This window comes from Neophocaena asiaeorientalis, unplaced genomic scaffold (genome assembly GCF_003031525.2).
Source record: "Neophocaena asiaeorientalis asiaeorientalis breed wild unplaced genomic scaffold, Neophocaena_asiaeorientalis_V1.1 scaffold400, whole genome shotgun sequence".
Taxonomy (NCBI): domain Eukaryota; kingdom Metazoa; phylum Chordata; class Mammalia; order Artiodactyla; family Phocoenidae; genus Neophocaena; species Neophocaena asiaeorientalis.
This window is the reverse complement of record NW_020175089.1, coordinates 3,658,694-3,675,468: the sequence shown is the minus strand read 5'-3', so window position 1 is coordinate 3,675,468 and position 16,775 is coordinate 3,658,694.

The following is a 16,775-nucleotide window of genomic DNA, read 5'->3' as shown; positions in this document are numbered from 1 at the left end:
CCACTATTCTGGCCCAAGCCATCATCTGTTGTTCAGCTTCATAAGGACAAGGACTTTGCTTTATTCACCACTACTGCCCTAGCATGTAAAACAGATTTTGACCACATGCCCCTATGAGGTAAACACACATGAAGTGGATGATTATACCACTTATAAATGAGGACACAGAGTGATACAGAACTTAATCAGAGTGGTTAAGCAACTTGATTTAAGAATATAGAAAAAATAAGAGAATAAATGAGAAAGGAGTTTCTAGTTACAAGAAGGAGGCATTCTCCCCTGTTTCTCTCTGGGAAGTTGCTCAAAAGCAATGAGGAAACTGAAGAACAAAAATATATAGTCCAGGGCTTCCCTGGTAAAAAATATATATATATATATATATATTTATATTTATATAGTTCATCTTCTGTGAACCAGGAAACAACTTGAGACCCCAAACCCCAGCACTAGGAAGGACTCTCAAGAGCTGTCAGGATGACCCAGGCAGCCTTGCATGAGGGAGGAGGCAGAGATGATGCCTATGGCTGAAGATTTCCAAAGGAAGCAACGAAGTGTTTCTCAGAGTGTACTTTGCACACCTCTTGGAGAAAAATGTAAAACCCCACTGTTGCAATAGTGTGAATATGGCATACAGATTGGCGGCAGCAGCTTCTAAGGAGAGGTTAAATGAGAAGTTATACAGATGCCACTTTGAAGGAGAAAAAAAAATATGGCTGTCCTCAAATTTCTCCAAAACAGCACTCATCACTGAAACATGTAGAGCAATGCCCACAAAAAAAAATTTTTTTTCTTTTTTTTTAAAATTCTGGCTGCATTGGGTCTTTGTTGCTGTGCGCGGGCTTTCTCTGGTTGCGGTGAGAGGTGGCTACTCTTCATTGCGGTGCACGGGCTTCATTGCAGTGGCTTCTCTTGTGGAGCACAGGCTCTAGGCGCACGGGCTTCAGTAGTTGCAGCACGTGGGCTCAGTAGTTGTGGCTTGCGGGCTCTAGAGTGCAGGCTCAGTAGTTGTGGCGCACGGGCTTAGTTGCTCCGTGGCATGTGGGATCTTCCCGGACCAGGGCTCGAACCCGTGTCCCCTGCATTGGCAGGCGGATTCTTAACCACTGCGCCACCAGGGAAGCCCACAAAAACTTAAAAAAAATAATTTTATACCCAGATGTTTAGATCAGGTTTCTTAGTTGCAAACCAGGAGTCAACAAACTTTTTCTGTAAGGGGCCAGATAGGAAAAACTTTAGGCTTTCTGGGTCATATGACCTCTGTCACAGCTATTCAACTCTGCCATTGTTACACTACATAAACAAATGAGTGTGGCTGTGTGCCAATAAAACTTTATTAATAGACACTGAAATTTTAATTTCATAAAATTTTCATGTGTCTAGAATGATAATCTTTAATTTTTTTAATCCATTGAATAACGACAGATAGTGGGTCCAATCTGGCCCATGAACTGTGGTTTGCAGACTCTTGGTTGCAAACAGTAGAAACCGACTCACTTGATTAAGCAGAAAAAGGAGATTTTTGAAAGAATTTTCGTTAGCTCACAGGATTGTTGGAAGGCTGGTGAGTTAAGAGGATAAGCTTCAAGGAGCAATTTCTAAAATTGGCCTTAAGAGGAAGCTGCTACCACCCTACTGCCTCACAAGGCACTAGAGGAAAGTGCTGTTGCCTTCATGTCCCATGGATGTCACTTCTGTACCAGGGACATAGGGAAACCAAAATACAACTTACAGCAAACTAGATGACTGGAAAATTAAAACCAAAAAAAAAAAGGCAATGTGCACTGAACGTTTAACTGTAGGACCAATAAATGTGATTATTGCCATAGAACAGAATGTAAATATTAAGTCCTGATATTAAAAAAGGAAGGAAGGAGAAGGTAGATAGTAGTGTAAATACGATGTCTTTGTGGGATAGAGGGTTAAAAGGTATTTAAAGATGATAACTCTATTAATAGTATAAAAAGTACATTTCACAAAAGTCAGCACAGATAACATCAAAGTAAGGTGATAGACGAGAGAGAGAAGGAAGAGGAAATATACTACATGAATAGTATACACATCTACTATATGTTTATATAATATATACTTATGTAGTATAAATATACTATGTTAACATACATTGTTCAAAGAGGAAAATAACAGATACTGTTTAAAAGGTCAGATGTTAAAACTATTAGATGAAATTATAAACCTAAATTATCAGAAGAAACTCTTCTGTGTTTCTTAGATCCTCTGTTGTCTACTTGGCATCCATTAATCGCAAGGCCAAACTAATGTCCAAAGTTGTTTACATCTCTGCTGGGATCCAGCTTTCTCTGATTACAAACCTTCCAACAACAAATGCCAGTATCTATGTTTCACTTCTTGCCCAGTAGGGGACATCCTCACCTCACCAGTTCCCACAACCACAGCAATAAACACTTAGGCTTCCCCCTTGCTCCCGCCTTCTGACCAGCCTTGATGCTAACCCCTGTGGCCCTTTGTGGTGTGGTATTGCCCACTTCTCTTGGGAAGTGTAAGTAATAAATTCATTCAAAGGCAGTTGCCTCATGTCTGTTAGCTTACCATTCCTGATTAAAATAAATCCCAGGTACAAATTTTAGAACAGAAACATACAAAGCAAAACAAGAAAACATATCGTGGAAAGTTTTAGAAGTAAGAAAAGAGCCTAACATATTCATGACAGAAGTAAACCTAAACCTAAATATGTCAAATCAATAAATGCAAATGGGCTAAACTCGCCTATTGAAACAAAAGTCTTTCAGATGGGATCACAAACTCTTGTATGCAAGATACACTTAAAGTCAACTAGAAAGTTGAAAATAAAAGTATGGACAAAGGTGTACCAGGAAAATACAAACAGAAAGCAAGGGTGTCATCTTAATATAAAAGGAGACTGAAGTCAAGGCAAAGCTTTATTAAACAAAGAATATTTTCTATAATTCTAAGCAGAGCAGTTCATAAAATTATATAATAATTATGGATATGTTGCAAATAGCGTTAGGAAGCAGAAACTATAAGAGAGACCAGGAAATGCAGAAGTCAAGTAGTAAGAGACTCTGGTTTACTTCTCTCAGTTCATGGTAGTCAAGTGGATAAAAATTAAGAATAAAGAAGACATTCTCTAATAACACCATATACAAAAATAAACTCAAAATGGATTAAAGACCTAAATATAAGACTGGAAACCATAAAACTCCTAGAAGAAAACATAGGCAGTACACTCTGACATAAATCGTAGTGGTATTTTTTTTTGGATCTGTTTCCTAAAGCAAAGGAAATAAAAGAACAAATAAATAAATGGGACCTAGGGACTTCCCTGGTGGTCCAGTGGTTAAGACTCCACACTCCCAATGCAGGGATCACAGGTTCGATCCCTGGTCAGGAAACTAAGATCCCGCATGTGGTGCAGTGTGGCCAAAAAATATATATATAAATAACTAAATAAAAATAGGGACTTCCCTGGCAGCCCAGTTGTTGGGACTCCATGTTTCCAGTGCGGGGAGTGGGAATGCGGGTTCAATCCCTGATCAGGGAAATGGGATCCTGCATGCCCCATGGGGAGGCCAAAAATATATATGTATATATAATGGAATACTACCTAGCCATAAAAAAGAATGAAAATTTGCCATTTGCAACAAAATGGATGAACTTCGAGGATATTAAGCAGAATATCACTGTAGATTACAGTTGAGTGGAGGGTGGGGTGTAGCTATTGGAGTCAGGTAATAAATAGATTTTGGGCCCAAGTCCATCTTACAGTGGACCAGTGGGTCCCTGAACCTACCCTATAGTTACTTCAGTTCCTGAATGCCTAATTGGAGCAGACATACTTAACTTAAAAAATCTCCACTTGGCTCCCTAATTTGTGGATCAAGGCTATTCTGATAGGAAGGCCATATATTATTATCATAGTATCGTAAGGCCAAAATAGTAAACCAAAGGCAATGCTGCATTGCTGGAGGAATCACAGAGATTACTGCCACCATTTCTTTTGGAAGATAAAGTGCACTATTTAATTCATTTTATTATAGAAGATGTCTTAGAAAGACAGCAGTAGAATGTTTTAAATTACTCTAATTGCAGCTGCAATTCCAATTGTAGCCTCTTTACTAGAGCAAATCAGTGTAGCCCCTAGAACTTGGCAGGAAGCTATACATTTGGCAAATGCTATTTTCTCTATCCCATTAATAAGAGAACACTGGCAGCAGTTTGCTTTCACCTGTCAAGAACAATATTTCTTCATTGTCTTATCTCAGGTCCATGACAACTCTGACTCTCTGTCATAATTTAGTGTACAGAGACTTGGACCATCTCCCCATCCCATGGGATGCCAATTCTTGTCCATATACTGATGACGTCACGCTGATAGAATGATAAGTGAGCAGACTATACTGGCTACCCTAGATACCTTGGCAGGTCATCCATACCATAACCTTGGAGGTAAATCCCACAAAAATTTAGGGGTCTGTCTCCTCAGTGAAACTTCTGGATTCCAGTACTTAGGAGCATATCAGAATGTACCCTGCAAAGTGAAAGACAAGTTGCTGTACTTTGCACCCCGTTACACTCTGAAAGAGTCACAATACTTGTCCTGCTTCTTTGGATTTTGGAAGCCAGGTACAACACACTAGGTGTGCTACTTATATAATAAGTATAATCCATAATACTTTTAGTTTTGAGTGTGGCTCAGGGATACTGTGATTTATGAATTATATATTCATCCCTGTTTCTGGCACAGAGTTTCCCAAACCTTTGGAATTTCCTGAGCAATAAGCAAAAAAATGGGAGCATTTTTTTTGTCACAATACTTGGTCTCTTGTCCTCAGTTCCTGAAATCACTTCAGAGCTGTAAAAGTGAAATGGGTGTCTTATCACCTTTCCATCACTACGGGGTTTATGTTACTGAAGGGACTTTTGGAAAGCACCTAAGGGTTACTAGGGAAGCAACTACACAATCGGGGGTTGGAATTTTCAGTCCTACCCCCTGATTTCCAAAGAGGGGAGGGAGACTGGGGGTTGAATCAATGGCCAATGGCTAATGATTTAATCAATCACGACTATGTAATGAAGCCTATAAAAGTCCAAAAGGAGAGGGTTAGGGGCGCTTCTGGATTGGCGAACATGTGGAGATTTGGGGTGAGGACCTGGAAGCTCCACATCCTTTCACCGTACCTTGCCCTATGCATCTCGTCCATCTGGCTGTCCCTGAGTTATATCCTTTTATAATAAACCAGTTATCTAGTGAGTGAATGGGTTTCTGGAGTTCTGTGAGCGGCTTTAGCTAATTATTCACACCCAAGGAAGGGATTTGTGGGAACCTCTGATTTATAGCCAACTAGAAGCACAGGTAACAACCTGGGCTTGGGATTTGTATCTGAGGTAGAGGGCAGTCTTATGGGACTTCACCTGTGGAATCTGATACTATCTCCAGGTTGATAGTGTCAGAATTGAGCCAAGTTGTAGGATACCCAGCTGGTGTCCAGAGACTTGCTTGGTTGTGTGGGAAAATTCCACCCCCCACACTGGAATTTGATCCAGGACCCAAATAGGCTCAGAGCAAGAGAAGGCTCGCCAGTTGGTTCAGGCTGCAGTGCAAACATCTTAGTGATGTTGGTGCTCTAAGTTTCTGTGTCAGATTACTCGATGGAACCTGGTCCCGGCAGGTCCTCATAGGCCAATCACGACGTAGGCCTCCAGGATTGGCAGAAGTCCTGGTTCTCTTCAGCCAATAACTACTCCTCCTCTTCAGAAACAGCTCCAAGCCCTCTACTGAGCCCTCATCTACTGGCCACAGGACACTAAGAGGTATTCTCCGATCCACCAAGCCGTAATGTTGAGTGGGTGTAGCGGCATTCATCATAAAGTGAAAGGGGTGTATGGAAGAACAGGCTTGAGTTGGTCCCAAAGGCCCAGTATGTTTTCAGGAATGTGACTCACACTCCCAGTGAGTCTGGTCCTGTCATACTGCTCTCTCCCTTCCATATCTGAGGCCTCATAGGGTAGTTCAGCTGAGAAAGAAACATTTTGAACCTGGCTTACAGGTGGTTCTGCATGACATCTGGCACTAGCCAAAAGTGGCGTGTTGCTATATTACAGAATCTCTAAGGAGAACACAGTGTTCTGAAGAACACTGGGAAAAGGATTTTTTCCCCAGTGGGCATAACTTCAAGCATACATCATGTGGCTTAGCCAGTCAGGACGTATAAGAAACAAGATGGTCAAGCCTGTGCTTAACTTAGAATAAAAGCAAAAATACATGAAATGGCTTACAATGCCTTTCACATCTTGCCCCATGTTCACACTCTAACCTCAGCTCCTACTGCGCTCATTCCTCTCGCTCACTCTGTTTCAGCCACACTGGTCTCCTTGCTGGCCCTTGTACAAACAAGGCACATTCTACCAGCGAGTCTTTGCACATGCTGTTTCTCCTCTCTGATCTGCTTTTCAATCAAAGGGCCACATGGGTCATCCCCTCAACTCCTTTGGGTCATTACTCAAGTATCACCTTCTTAGTGACATCTTCCCTGGACATTGTTTAAAATTGTACTTCCCCAACCCTATCTTCCATCTCTGTTTCTCTGTTGACAATCTAATATACTATACAGTTTATTCATCTTGTTTATGTCTGTTTCCTCATCCCACTAGAATGTAAGTTTCATGGGGATAGGAATTTTTAACTATTATCTTCACTGTTAAGTCCCCTTTTCCTATAATAGTACCTGGCACTGACAGGCACTCAATAAGTATTTGCTGAATGAATGAACATCAGTCTGGGGAAGAGGCTTGTGAATAAGTTTCTAAGAATGTACTCTGAGTCTGGGTGTACTCTGTACACCTGGGTCCACATGAATGCGCACCAAAGGAGCTTTGCAACTAAACAGATATCACCTATTCTGTGGATGTCAGCTAGTCTCTTTCTAGAGCCACCTCAGCCCTTGGCCAATGAGTTCATGAACAAAGTGACCATGGGGCCTGGGGTTGCAGTTAGGCATGTGCTCAACAACATGAACTTCACCAAGACTGACCTAGACTATCACCATTGCTGAGGGTCTAAGTTGACAGCAGAGCAGCTTATCTGAGACAACACAGTGCCAAACTTCAGGGGGATGAGCTTGCCACTTGGTGGCAGATCAATCACTTTGGGCCGCAAGAGGGCAGCAAGTTGTTTTCTCTGGAAGAAGTGAGCTTATTTTGGATAGGTCTGCTCTTGCTGCCTTACTTTTTTCAGCAATGCCATATGTGAATTTATTAAACTTATTTACTGTCATGATATCCCACGTATTACTTCTCACTAAGGAAGTCATTTTACAACTGAAGAAGTAAGGCAATGGGTTGAAGTTCATGGGTACTGTCTTTACCATGTACCCCATCACCTAAGAACATCTGGCCTGAGGGAATACTGGAATGGACAATGAAAAATCAGTTACGATGCCAGCTAGTTGATAATATCTAGCAAGTCTGGGGTACTGTCCTACAGGATGAATTATTTTCTCCAAGCCAGTGACCACTTTATGGTGCTGTTTCTTACACAGCCAGAACACATGGGTCTAGGAACCAAGGTGTAAGAGTAACACCTTGTCACTGTTACTTCTAATGATCCCTTCATAAAGTTTTTGCTTTGCATGCCCATAAAATTGGGCTTTACTAGCTAGAGGTCTTACTATCCAAAGGAGGAAGACTTCTACCAGAAGACAGGACAATGAATCCATTGAACTGGATGTTGAAACTACCACCTAAACATTTTGGCTCTTGTGCCTGTGATGTAGAAAACATAAAGAGGATTAGTGGGCTTCCACTTGACAATTAGGAGAAAACTGGGTCACTGATATAAATTGGGGCATGGAAGACATTTCCAGAACTTAGAGCGTCTTCTAGGGCAGTTCATAATATGTTCACATCCACTAATAGAAGGTGGTGGAAACTATAGGCAGGATCATTATGGGCTCAGACACCTCAGGATGAAGCTTTGAGTCATCCTACCAGGTAGAGAATCCAGACCAGCTGAGATGCTGACCGAGTAAAAAGGGAATACAGAATGGGAATGGAGAAAGATAGTTCTAAATATTAACTAGAACCTCAAGACCAGTTGCAGAAAGAAGGCCTGTATTTGTACATGAAGCAACTTGCCTCCCCCCTTACTTCCCCTATTATTTGAAATAAAATGTATTGGTAGTAGTCAACTTGATAATTTAGTCCTTTGGATAGAGGTTATCAAGCAGAGCGTAGGAATAAACACCACACAGTGAGTGATAGATCTTTATAGCTTCCTTTTATAAAGAAGGGAAATATGTTTTTACGTTGTCATGTTAAGTTGCCGTTGTTATACAGATGTTTATGAATGGGTAGAATGAACATGTATGCATATTGACTAGCCAAAGAGGTGGATGGTAGTAAATAAAGTGATTTTGATACCCGACACCCAATCCATCCTCCTAGTGTGCCTTCCTATAATGCAGAGGTTGGAAAGCAAAGAAACATTTCCCAAAGTTTTTTTTTTTTTTTTTTTGGCTGTGCTGCGTGGCTTTTGGGATCTTAGTTTTCCCACCAGGGATGGAACCCCAGGCCCATGGCAGTGAAAGCACGGAGTCCTAACCACTGGACCGCCAGGGAATTCCCTCCCAAAGTCCTTTTGCCACTTGAATTCTGAGTGTGAATTGGAGTCCACTGATTAGATTTGGAAGGTAGAATTGGAGAGCCGTCTTCCTCCTGCTTGCTGTTTTCTGCTGGCACATGTAATTGAGGAGACATTTAATTTAACTTCTCTGCAGCAACATTCTAGCAGTTGTTAAGAGGCAGTTGTGTGATGTTGGCAGGCCCCAGTTCTCCACCTTTCTTGTTGTGGGGGTAGAAGCTCCCCTGGCAAGCCAGGCCTGTAGTGTTTTTCTGGGAGTCAGCCCTGGAGACCCAGCATGCAGCCCATTCCTCCAGCCCTTCCAACAATATTACAATCATCTCTGTTTTACAATCCTTCTTTTTAATGTGCCGAGAATGGTCTGCATTTCCCGTAACTAAATCCTCACTGATATACCTTTATCCAAAGCACTCTACCCAGCTCACCTACTACATACTTTAAAAGTTATGAGGCAATATTAATTCATAAAAACTACATACTAGTTTTATTTGAAGTTATAGAGGTCACTATCAGAAGAACTAAAAAAAGCTATACCAGGTTTGCTCTGGAGCATGGGCCTAGGGGTGGAAAGGTAGAGTGTACATATTTGTTTTCATCATCAGCTTTTCTACACAATGGAATTAGTTACTGTATATATATATATATATATATATATAACTATATATATATATAACTTGATAAGATAGACATAAAAATAAATGAAAAGGTTAAAAAAATTGAGTGAGATTTTGACATTTAACTTGAAACTATTTTTAATACACAGACTTGCAAAGTCACTGAATAATTCATTAAGATGAGAACCTTAGCCTTACTTCCATATACAAATAATAATTTCAACAGACTTCTTCTAGATATATTGAAAACACTGGATAGCCTGAAAACTTCTCTTTCTCAAAGAAGGTCTATTATCTAAAGTATTGGAAATGGCTCTCCTTCTCCATCCTGAGAGGCACTGTATTCACAGGTTTGGCAGGCGAATGTCAACCCCCCTCCGATGACATCCACGTCCTAGTCCCCAAAATCTGTGAATATGTTAGGTTATACAGCAAAGGAAAATTAAGATTGTTAATCAGCTGGTCTTAAAATTGGGAGATTGATTATTCTGAATTATTTAGGTAGGCTCAACATAATCAGAAGGAATTTAAAAGTAGAAGAAGGAGGCAGATGGAGTCAGAAGAAGATGTGACTATGGAGAAAAGGCACAAAGAGAAGCAATCCTGATGGCTTTTTAGATGGAGGAAGAGGGGCATCAGGCAAGGAATGTGGGTAGCCTCTAGAATCTGGGAAAGGCAAGGAAACAGATGCTACCCAGAGCCTCTAGAAAGGACCACAGCCCTGTCAATGCCTTGATTTTAGCCCAGTGAGATCCGTGTTAGACTTCTGACCTTCAGACCTGTAAGATAATAGATTTGTGTTAAGGCACTAAGTTTGTGGTAAGGTGTTGCAATAGCAACAGGACAGCGATACAACATCGTGTAAACAGTATTCTAGCAAAAGGAGCTGATATCTAGTCATGACACTGAAAACCAGCTGTTAAAAAAAAAAGAGGCAAGTCATGCATTTTGTTGTCTCCTACTCACTGAATGTTTGGAGAACCTCTCAGTGAAAAAGACTCTTAGCTAACATTTCGGTTGTGGAAGTTTTTCACATTTTGTCATTGACACCTTCACTGTGAGACAGTAAGAAAGATGCCTTTTTTGCTATAGTTTCTGTATCATCAGAGGTTACTCAAACAGCAGCTGGACTATGAGAGGTTCTCAGTGAAGGGTCTGGGATGAAGGACACACCCCTTCACCAAGGTGATGAATAAAGAAGAGTGAGGCACTGAAATTTCTTGGTTGCTAGGTTGACACCTTTAAAAGCTGAGGTGTTATCCCCTTTTCTTCTCTGCTTAATATGTTAAATTAGGGGCCATAGAGAACAAGCACAAGATGTGAACGTGGCAAAGAGTTCACATCTGAACTCACAACCTGAGCTCTGAACACAGAGGTGTGAGTGAGCATTGCCCACAATGGTTATGACCATGGGGTTGGTGAGTGGGTCTCCTGGGCTATAGAAATTCCTTGAAATTTTACCAAAATTTGTATTGCTTATTTTTTATAGCTTTCATTGGATTATATAGGAAGTCTTCAAAACATTCCATGGAAGATGCTTTTGATCTTTTAGGGGCTGGAGTCCAGACAGCTTGCAATGTAAGCTCTCTGAGAACAGAGACATGTAGATTCCCTAGAATCTAAACATGAGTGGTATAGAAGAATTTTCTAATTGTGGAAGAAAGGAAATAATATGTTTAGTTTAATTTGCTTCCTGGGAAATGGGCTTGGAATTGACAAAACATAGAAGAGGTGGCGGTAGCCAAATATCAGAGGGTGGTTTTAGTATCAGAAAACCTATTCCAAACTGTGGCTGATTTGTATACAAGTTGATATACTTTGGTAACAGCCAGTTTTACTGGGTAAAAATCTCAGTTTTAGTGAGTGGGTAAAGACTGAAAAATATTTCAAAAGGGATCTAGCCCTGTATTTTGTTCAAAATATAAGAAGAGTCATAGTTTAACTCAAATTTTGCCAAGAAACACAACTGTTTTCTCTACTAGTACTGAGCCTCTCAGCCCTACAGCACCTTTTCCTAGATATGAACACGTGCTCCAGAATTAAAGTTATTAAACAACCTGATTTAACTGAAAAAAAAAATTAATGCTGGAAATTCCCTGGTGATCCAGGGGTTAGGACTTGGTGCTTTCACTGCCAGAGCCCGGGGTTCCATCCCTGGTCAGGGAATTAAGCTTCTGCAAGCTGCGCAGTACAGCCAAAAGAAAAAAAAATAATAATAATGCTGAGTTGTGTGGAGACGTGGTTTCTAAAAATATGAGGACTAACAAACTATTAAGTTTTCGAGGAATATGAGGTATGTATAGGAAATCAGTAGCTGAAGAATATTTATTACATTCAAAAACACTTTAAAAAACAAAAGTCTCAAATTTGTATTCACTTTGCAGGTATTATATAACCCCTTTAAAATTAAAGTGCTGAGTATTCTGTGGAGGAAAAAAATTATCTTGTGCTCACGTTTGAAGGTTTCTCTCAGAAGTAAACCACTGAAAGAATCCACAGTATTGCTTTAAATTTTTTCCATTGGGGAGGGGGGTGTGAAGGAGGTGTTTATCATCTTTCAAATTCAGTCACTTGTCCTGAAATGGATTGGATAGTTAGATGATAACATTAAAATAGGTCTCTCTAAGCTATAGCAAACAAGATTCTTAAATTTTTGACAAGGAGAAATGGAACAAAAAATAAAGCAAATCATACACTAAATAATGTTAAAAATCCTGCTGTTACTTAAAAAATATTTTACTACTGGGAATTCCCTGGTGGTCCAGTGGTTAGGACTCGGTGCTTTCACTTCTGTGGGACCAGGTTCAATCCCTGGTCAGGGAACTAAGGTCCCACAGGATGTGTGGCGTGGCCAAAATAAAATTTTTTTTATTACTAAGGGAAAATAGGACAAAAGTATTAAAACCAACTCTTTCACTTCCTTGTTTGTAGATAATGCCTGCCTATGTGACTGTTTTTACTTCCTTTGAAGCGTCCTACAAGAAATGAACCATTTATATGAGTTTTTATAAACTCTTAGCTAAAGACTTGTTCACATATTCTCAGAAAGGAATAATCAAAGGCTGGCACTAGAAATTGACAAAAAAAGAATTTAGTTTAGATCTCTTAATAATTTAAAGAGCAATCTAAATTATAGAATTTATATAGAGTTCATCTCTGCAGGCCGTGAAGAGCTTGACCCTACCACTAATGCCCTGTCTTGGGTACATGTGTTTCAAATCTAAACCCGATCACTTCATTCCTTCCTGTTTAGACTGTTAGTTCATGTAGTTATTACAATGGTTTAAACCTGTACCTTATTTGTGTTACTAAGTATTCAAAATACCTTTGGGGTTAGGATGAGTAATTAAAGCTCACTCCTACAAAACTTAACTCTCCTTGATTCCTGAGGAGAGAAATAATTTCATTTTCCTGATTTGGCTTTAACTTCCAATTATTATTTATATAAGACCCATCCACTTGCAGAGCTATTTTCTTTGCACTATGATTATTTTCTTCTGGTCCCAGGAAACAGAAAGTGGCTCAAGTTTATTGTATCCCAGATCGAACAACTTAATATAAGTAACAAACACTATACCTTATTGTATGTCTAATATAAGAAGAGGGTAAACATATCTCTATGTTTATCAATAGACTATTAACAGAAAATATTAACAAATAGATTTGGGATAGTTTTCTTTTCAAAAAGCTTATGCTTCAAATAGAAGAGACAAGTGGGAAAGAATGAGTGGGTTGCAGAATTTTCAAAAGCCTAAAACCAGGATCCAGGAATCTTTAGCAGAGGTAGGATGTGCCTATTTTCAGCCAGCCCGACCTGCACCGCTTTGCAACTAACCAAGGAAAGCCTGAGTGGTGATACAATACTACCCTCTAGGGGCAACATTTTTACTTTCACAACTTCCACAGCAAAGGATCAATCAAAAGATAAGAAGCCATACACAGGGGCTTCCCTGGTGGCCCAGTGGTTGGGAATCTGCCTGCCAGTGCAGGGGACACGGATTCGAGCCCTGGTCCGGGAAGATCCCACATGTCGTGGAGCAACTGTGTGCCACAGCTGCCACGGGCTGTGTTCCACAACTGCTGAGCCTGTGAGCCACCACTGAGCCCACATGCCACAGCTGGTGAGGCCTGTGTGCCTGGAGCCCGTGCTCCGCAACAGAAGAGGCCACTGCAATGAGAGGCCCGTGCACCACAATGAAGAGTGGACCCCGCTCACCGCAACTAGAGAAAGCCTGCGTGCAGCAACAGAGACCCAACACAGCCAAAAATAAATAAATAAATTTATTAAAAAAAAAAAAAAGCCATATACGGTACAGCTCCATAGCTCCGCTGTGACTGCACAGTAGATATTAGTAGCTATTGTTGTTAGCATTTATGCTTTCAAAGAAGTAACTTAAGCACACTGTCAACTGGCTAATTATTCAAGGTTACTTACAATCCTTTCTTTTCCTGTTTTGTTCTGTTAGAATTTACATGATTGACTGCAGAAGTTGGGATAAGACACCTGACTAGTTTTTTTAAAAAATAATTCTAATAAAAAGGGTGAAGAGATAAAAATTGGAATTAATTTCAGGCAAGAGACTTAGGGCTCATAGACGGATACTTACTTGGATTCTTGTTACAGGCTTACTTTTCCAATTATTTTTTCCTAATTTTGGGAAAAAGTCTAGTGACAGAGATTCCCAATCCCTCAGACATATGAGCTGCCCACCTATTTAGTTAATCTTATTGGATAGAAATTAACTTATACAATTTATAAAACAGGGAATTAATTTATTATAAATCAAATACTAACTGTAGAACTTTTAGGTTTCCTCTGCCCCCTGCCCTCCCCTAGCTGAATATGTTAGCAAATATGCTTCACTACTACTTACTATGTGTATCCTAACAGCTTATATCTGGGATTGATGTTTTACTGGGTTTCTGCATTTTCTCCACCCTTCATCCCAGATTAATCTGTTCATTTCTTGACACTTGTCATGTTCTAGAAAATGAGATCAAAGACTGATAGCTGCATGTTCTCCTGTCTTAAAATGTTAAGGAAATGGTCTGTTGGAAGCACTGTTACTTTTTAGTTCTATGTATTGAGCTGTCATTGACCTTTAGGCCAAAATGCCAGACACTTAACTGCCCTTCTTTATAAAGACTTAGTAGTAATATCAGTAGTCCGTAGTAAAGCTGACTTTCTGTATTACATATATATACATATATATAATAGTTTCCTATATTTTATTTAACATTTTCCAGCTTTATTGAGATATAATTGACATATAACATTGTGTAAATTTAATATGATGATTTGATACATGTATATATTGGGAACTGTTTACCACAGTAATGTTAGTTAACACCTCCATCACCGCACATAATTATTTGTGTATGTGTGTATGTGGTGAGAATATTTAAGCTCTACTCTCTGAGTAACTTTGAAGTATATAATATAGTACTGTTAACTATAGTATCCATGCTGTATATTAGTGCCCCAGAACTTATAACTGGAAATTTGTACCATTTAACCAACACCTCCCCATTTCCTAGTTTACTATATTTAAAGTGTGAGTTTTGTTTTAGTTAGGGGTTAATTTTTTCTCTAATTTTATATTGAAGTGAGAAACAGAAGAACATAATGAAATCACTACACAGACAACAGACAAAAGTTTTATTTTAAAAATTTACAGTTTAGTATAATGTAACTCCATACACAGAAATATACAAAAAATACATACGACTAAAATTGTATTTTAAACAGAAAACCATAAATTATATTTCATGGTTTAATTTCTGTGACTATTTTTTGCCTATGAGCCAAAAGGCTATCTCCAAACAATAAAGCAACTAAGTGAAGAGCTCAGGTGTTATTCTTGATGGTATCATTCTTGATGGCCCTGGATAAAACTAGATTACCATAAATTGATAGTACATAAATTGAATAACTAATTAAACATTAAACTAGAATTTAGAAAAAACAAGATTAAATACCAAAAGGAAAAGAAATAAAAGCTATCAGAGCAAGAAATGAAAAAAACATGAAGAGAAAAGCAAGTAAGATCATGCCCTCATAGCAACTATTAGAGGCAGATGCAGCAGGACTGACAGCTTATGGAGCACAGAGAAGAAAAAATCCCAAGAGACAATGAGAAAGTGTCCTAAATTAGGAGAAGGTGGAGAGTGAGTAAACGGAAAGAGTAAACGCAGGTCCCTGAGTGGAAGGGATAAGAGACTGAAATACTGCCCACTCCCCCTTGACAGGATTATCCAGAAAGTCTATGTATCAGTTGTAGGTATTTGATTCCAATATCATTGTTTTTTAAAAGAATTATCCTTTTTACATTGCTAGTACAAACACTTAATTTTTCTCTCAATATCAGCATTTCAATATGTGTGTAAGAAGTTGAAGATTTCTTTTGATAAATACTCAGCTCTACAATGACGTTCAAATTCAATTGGTCTTTCCTAAGCTACCTGAACTAAGTTTAAGATCAACTTCAATGTGGGTCTGTCATCACAGACACGGCTGAGGGGGATGGTGCAGAGGCCACAAGAACCATTCAAATTCACTGACATGGACTCTACAAGAAAACAGGTCTGCAACATTGCAATATTAATAAATATTAATAACAACAATATAGCAATAATCAATATAATTTATAACTTCTATATTAATCATTAATGTATAAAATTTGTCAGTTAATTAAGGATTCTTATTTTGGATATTCCTCTAATAAACACGTTTCTTAACCTCTCTAAGCCTAAATTTCCTTATCTGTAAAAGTAAGATACTAATGGAACCCATCCTAGAGTTGCTGGTAAGATTAAACGGGATGATGCACTCTAGCCTGGCTACAATAAACACTTTTTTCAGGTAAACGATCAGTAATTGCTAGTACTGACATTTTCTAACACCCATATTTTTGGGAATATGCAACGCTCAAAAGAGGGAAAAGAACAGAGAGCTAGTATTAAATACTTCTTCTGTAGCAGACAATTAAGTAATATGTAAAACTCTCGCGATTGTGCCCAGAGCCGCGCACACCTCGGGTTTCCGGCCGGGGCGCGAGATGTCTCCCGCCCTCTCCCGGCCACAGCCGCCGCGCCGTAGTCCTGTCCTGTGCGTTCCTCTCCTCGCCTCCCCACGCAGCCCGGAGCCCGCCTATGGGCGGACTGCGGCGCCGTGCCGACCGCTACCCGGCAGCCCACTGGGCCTAACGGCACGTGACTCTCGCCGCCTGCGCCGTCGCCGCCGGCGCTGGGAAGGCCAGCGGCGACGGTGTCGCAAAAGCGTCGCGACGGCGTCCGTTCTTGGCGGCCAGGCCACTGGTATAACCGAACGTGGTGAGGCTTGAGAACCAGTATGGAGGCTGTTGAAGTTCTCCGATATTGCTGGGCTTCGATGGGGAAGCTACTCGCCGGTGCCCCGGGCTGCTGAGCTCTCGCCGCCTGCGTCCCCGCGGCTCGCCCGCAGGGCCATGCTGGCCTCGCGGGTGGCGCGCACCTCGTGGGGTGCCTTGCGCGTAGCCGTGTGGGCG